The sequence below is a fragment of the Scyliorhinus canicula genome, chromosome 1 (genome assembly GCF_902713615.1).
Source record: "Scyliorhinus canicula chromosome 1, sScyCan1.1, whole genome shotgun sequence".
NCBI classification, from domain to species: domain Eukaryota; kingdom Metazoa; phylum Chordata; class Chondrichthyes; order Carcharhiniformes; family Scyliorhinidae; genus Scyliorhinus; species Scyliorhinus canicula.
In genome coordinates, this window is record NC_052146.1 from 169029096 (window position 1) to 169035095 (window position 6000).

The 6000-nt window shown below is 46.1% G+C and overlaps 1 protein-coding gene across 2 annotated transcripts in view; it reads left to right on the forward strand.

Moving 5' to 3' along the window:
- The first annotated feature begins 5268 nt into the window (after window positions 1-5268).
- pgm3 (phosphoglucomutase 3) overlaps window positions 5269-6000 on the forward strand; it is a 121343-nt gene continuing 120611 nt past the window's right edge. The window contains exon 1 of one of the 2 annotated variants that reach the window (XM_038802424.1): window positions 5269-5364. The gene's annotated coding sequence lies outside the window, so the exon portion shown is untranslated. The remainder of the gene's footprint in view (window positions 5365-6000) is intronic. The other variant, XM_038802433.1, reaches the window with a different exon arrangement.

Genomic DNA, 6000 nt, shown 5'->3' on the forward strand with positions numbered 1-6000 from the left:
TTCAAAGAAGTTATGGATAGCTTAGGAATAAAACAATTTAAATCAACTGCGTACCATCCAGAATCGCAGGGAGCGTTAGAAAGGTGGCATCAGACATTAAAGACAATGTTGAGGGTTTATTGTCATGATTATCCAGAGGATTGGGATAAAGAAATTCCATTCGTACTGTTTGCAATTAGGGATCCACCTCCTTTTGAAACTAATTTTTGGTCATGAGGTAAGAGAACCACTTAAATTGATTAAGGAAAAATTGGTGAGTGAGAAATCAGAAATTCCATTATTGAATTACGTGTCAAAATTTAGGGAACAATTAAATAGAGCAGGTAAATTGGCTAGACAACATTAAAAGTTGCACAAAATGTGATGAAATGAGATAGTGGACAAGAAATCCAAAGTTCGTAGTTTTGCCTGTGGAGATAAAGTTTTCCAAGTGAGGTGAATTATGTGGTAAAAACACCAGATAGAAGGAAGACTCACTGAGTGTGTCATGTGAATATGCTTAAAAGATACTTTGAAAGGGAAGGAGAGAAAAGGAGGAGGTTTTAATGATTCTAACTCAAAGTGACGAACCAAGTCCAGATGACTGTGAATTTGACATACCTCAAATTAGATTGGAAAATGAGGATGTTCTTAAAATTGGGATAATTGTTGAGTAACCTTCCAGGGGAAAAACTAACTGACCAGAAAGAGTTATTGATATCACATGGGCAAGTTTGTAGAGATAAATTGGGAAGTACTAAAATGGCTCTACATGATGGAGATGTGGGAAAGGCTGTTCCGATCAAACAACATCCATATAGACTTAACCCTTTAAAATTGGCACACGTTAACAAAGAGATTGAGAGTATGCTTAAAAATGGCATAATTGAAGTGGGTTGCAGTCAATGTAGCTCACCCATAGTGATGGTACCTAAACTAGACGGTACCCAACGGTTTGTGTGTGGATTATAGAAAGGTTAATGCAGTTACAAGAATGGACTCTTATCCTATCCCACGTTTGGAGGATTGCGTTGAGAAAGTGGGACAATCAGCTTTTATTTCCAAACTGGGTTTACTTAAAGGTTAACATAGAACATAGAACATTACAGCGCAGTATTGGGCCCTTCGGCCCTCGATGTTGTGCCGACCCGTGAAACCATCTGAAGCCTATCTGACCTACACTATTCCATTTTCATCCATATGTCTATCCAGTGACCACTTAAATGCCCTTAAATTGGTGAGTCTACTACTGTTGCAGGCAGGGCGTTCCACACCCCTACTACTCTCTGAGTAAAGAAACTGCCTCTGACATCTGTCCTATATCTACCACCCCTCAATTTAAAGCTATGTCCCTTCGTGTTGGTCATCACCATCCGAGGAAAAAGACTCTCACTGTCCACCCTATCTAACCCTCTGACTATCTTATATGTCTCTATTAAGTCACCTCTCAGCCTTCTCTCTTTAAAAAATTTTTTTTAAAAAAATAAATTTAGATTACCCAATTATTTTTTCCAATTAAGGGGCAATTTAGCGTGGCCAATCCACCTACTCTGCACATTTTTGGGTTGTGGGGGCGAAACCCACGCAGACACGGGGAGAATGTGCAAACTCCACACGGACAGGACCCAGAGCCGGGATCGAACCTGGGACCCTCAGCGCCGTGAGGCGGTTGTGCCTAACTACTAGGGCCACCGTGCTGCCCTAGCCTTCTCCTCTCTAACGAAAACAACCTCAAGTCACTGAGCCTTTCCTCGTAAGACCTTCCCTCCATACCAGACAACATCCTATTAAATCTCCTCTGAACCCTTTCCAAAGCTTCCACATCCTTCCTATAATGTGGTGACCAGAACTGCACGCAGTACTCCAGGTGCGGCCGGACCAGAGTTTTGTACAGCTGCAGCATGACCTATAGCTCGAAACTCAATCCCCCTACTGATAAAGGCTAGCACACCATATGCCTTCTTAACAGCCCTATTAACCTGGGTGGCAACTTTCAGGGATTTATGTACCTGGATGCCGAGATCTCTCTGTTCATCTACAGTACCAAGAATCTTGCCATTAGCCAGTACTCTGCATTCCTGTTACTCCTTCCAAAGTGAACCACCTCACACTTTTCCCGCATTAAACTCCATCTGCCACCTCTCAGCCCAGCTCTGCAGCTTATCTATGTCCCTCTGCAACCTATAACATCCTTCAGCACTATCCACAACTCCACCGACCTTCGTGTCATCTGCAAATTTACTAACCCATCCTTCTACACCCTCTTCCAGGTCATTTATAAAAATGACAAACAGCAGTGGCCCCAAAACAGATCCTTGCGGTACACCACTAGTACTGAACTCCAGGATGACATTGCCATCAACCACCACCCTCTGTCTTCTTTCAGCTAGCCAATTACTGATCCAAACCACTAAATCACCTTCAATCCCATACTTCCGTATTTTCTGCAATAGCCTAGCATGGGGAACCTTACTGAAATCCATATACACCACATCAACCACCTGTTTGGTCACCTTCTCAAAAAACTCAATAAGGTTTGTGAGGCATGACCTACCCTTCAACAAAACCGTGTTGAGTATCGCTAATCAACCTGTTCTTTTCAAGATGATTATAAACCCTATCTCTTATAACCTTTTCCAACATTTTACCCACAACCGAAGTAAGGTTCACAGGTCTATAATTACCAGGGTTGTCTCTACTCCCCTTCTTGAACAAGGGGACAACATTTGCTATCCTCCAGTCTTCCGGCACTATTCCTGTTGACAAAGACGACATAAAGATCAAGGACAAAGGTTCTGCAATCTCCTCCCTGGCTTCCCAGAGAATCCTAGGATAAATCCCATCTGTCCCAGGGGATTTATCTATTTTTACACTTTCCAAAATTGCTAACACCTCCTCCTTGTGAACCTCAATCCCATCTAGCCTGGTTGACTGTACCTGAGTATTCTCCTCGACAACATTGTCTTTCTCCAGTGTAAACACTGACGACAAATATCCATTTAACGCTTCCCCTATCTCCTCTGATTCCACACACAACTTTCCACTACTATCCTTGATTGGCCCTAATCCGATTGGCCCTTACCCTAGTCATTCTTTTGTTCCTGATATACCTATAGAAAGCCTTAGGTTTCCTTGATCCTATCCGCCAACAACTTTTCGTGTCCTCATCCTCGCTCTTCTTAACTCTCCCTTTAGGTCCTTCCTGGCTAACTTGTAACTCTCCAGTGCCCTAACTGAGCCTTCATGTCTCATCCTAACGTAAGCCTTTTCCTTCCTCTTGACAAGTGCTTCAACTTCCTTAGTAAACCATGGTTCCCTTGCTCGACAACTTCCTCCCTGCCTGACAGGTACATACTTATCAAGGGACACGCAGTAGTTGTTCCTTGAAAAAGCTCCACATTTCGATTGTACCCATCCCCTGCAGTTTCCTTTCCCATCCTATACATCCTAAATCTTGCCGAATAGCATCATAATTGCCTTTCCCCCAGCTATAATTCTTGCCTTGCGGTATATTACTTACCTTTATCCAAAGTGCAAAGGAGATTTTAGCTTTTGTGACTCCAGATGGTATATACCAATTCAAAGTTATGCCATTTGGCATGAAAAACGCCCCAGCCATATTTCAGCGGTTAACTAACAAAGTTATTTCAGGATTACCCAATTGTGCGGCACACATCGATGATCTGGTAATTTTCAGCTAGACATGGAAAGATCATTTTTAAAGCATCTGATGGAGTTACTTGATCGACTTCAGGAGGCGGGTTTGGTGATAAACCTAGCCAAAAGTGAATTTGGAAAGGCCCAAGTCACTTTCCTTGAGGAGCTTCCGATACCCTCAAGACGAGGGGAAATAATGCGATTTTCTTGGCATGAGTGGATTTGATCGAACATTTGTGCAAATGTTTTGTAGCGTGATTGCTCCATTGATGGACTTGCAGAAGAAATGTCAAAAATTTCAATGGACAGCTTACTTTCAACAGACATTTGACTGCCTGAAAGCTGTGATAAACCATTTCCCTTTTTCTCTTACCTTGTTTTTTTTGCTGACAAAAATGGAAGAAATGGGTTTGTGGGTCCCTTTGGCCCTCATACACGCCCCCGACCAATGGAACCTGTTGGTTGAAGGTGAAGCCTTCCGGTGTCGGAAAGTATGGAGTCGCCACTGTCCAAAGTTCTGCATTTTTTCCTGTAAGATTTTAATGAAATAAAACTCCCTTGAACTTGTTAAAAAAAAATTAAATGAATAAAATAAATGGAAAAAATAAAAATTAAATGAATAAATAAATGAATAAAATGAATAAACCCCCTGAACTTGTAAAAAAAGCTGCAACCTTTTAAAAAAAAAGGGACCGCACTGTGCATGAATGCCCGATCATCGGCACACATTCGCAGTGCGGCAAACTTTTTTTTTCACGTTCGTGGGCCATTTTAATGTCGCTTGCAGCCGGCATTATTAACAGCCGCTGCTGCAGCTGTTTGCGCACAGATTTGCGTGATTGGGAGCGCCGCGACGGACGGCTCTGCAACACACGCGACACCAGCCTGCGCCCCCGAGTTTGACAATGCCTGTCCTAGGGGTTATAATTTACTTGAAACTGAAGGGTTCAGTTGTCACTGTGATGATATGCATAAGGCAAGTTTGTATATAATGTTCTGTATGACGTCTGACCACCAGGTGGCAGTGGAACCCCATCACGTGACCCTGTGATGGGGAGTTGGGAGTAGGTTGTACTGGGAGATAATAATAATCTTTATTGTCACAAGTAGGCTTACATCATTAGCATTGCAATTAAGTTATTGTGGAAAGCCCCTGGTTGCCACATTCCAGCACTTGTTTCAGTACATGGAGGAGAATTCAGAAGTGTTCAAATTACCTTTTGGGATTTGTTGGAGGAAACCAGAGCATCCAGAGGAAACCCACGCAGGCACGGGGAGAACGTACAGTCTCCTCAGTGACCCAAGACAGGTATTGAACCTGGAGCTGTGAAGCAACAGTGCGAAACCACTGTGCTACCGTGCGGCTTGTATTTGCAGCAGTTCCACAATAGTTGTTTAGTGTTAGTCGTTCATTATTTAATTTTAAATTATTTTAAACGACATGTTCTGTAGTTCATCATTCACTTCTGCCAGTCATGAGTCACATAAGAAGTAGATTTTAAACAAACAAGCATGCTTAGTCTATTGCAGAACAGAATGAGTTTTAATATAAAGCTAGTGGATAGTCTCTTTCCGAAGTTTTATTGGTCCGTAAACCAACAAGTCGACACTGCGCATGTAGTGAGGAGATGTCTGCGCATGCGTGGTGCTAGCTGCGGCCGGCTGCGGGAAGCTGCGGGGGACGCGGAAAGTCGGCCAGTTTGAACCGCGGGTTCTGTCCATGTTGTGGGTAGAGTGGCCCCCGGCTGTTAATTTACTGTCAGCAGCCTGGCTGTGGGCGGCTGTATCTCTAACCAAGTGGAGGGAGCTAACAGAAACATTAGACTGGGGCTTCCAGGTGGTGAGGCGGTGGATCCTGGGCGGGGTGAAGGCGGGGGGTAACCTGCTCCTGTCTGTAAATGGAAACTGCGACGCACTGATGGAGGTAATGGGCTCCTCCTGGATACAAAGCTAGGAAGAGTGGAAGTCAGTATGTTATTGCTCAATCTGCTGATTAGACGGGGTGATAGTCTGCTTCAGTTCAATGGGGGGCACAGCAGGCGACTGCCCCCGAGACTCCAACTGCAGAGCCCGGGCCCCCGGGGCCTGAACTCGCGAACTCCATACCCCCCCGGATCACTCACGCCCCCCGCCCCGCCCCCCCCCCCCCCCCCCGCCCCGCCCCCCCCCGCCCCGCCCCGCCCCGCCCCCCCGGCCCCGCCCCGCCCCCCCCCGGCCCCGCCCCGCCCCCCCCCGCCCGGCCCCGCCCCGCCCCCCCGGCCCCTGCCCCCCCCCCCCCGGCCCCTGCCCCGCCCCCCCCCGGACCCTGCCCCCCCCACGCCCCCACGCCCCGCCCCCCGCCCCCGCCCCGCCCCCCCGTCCCGG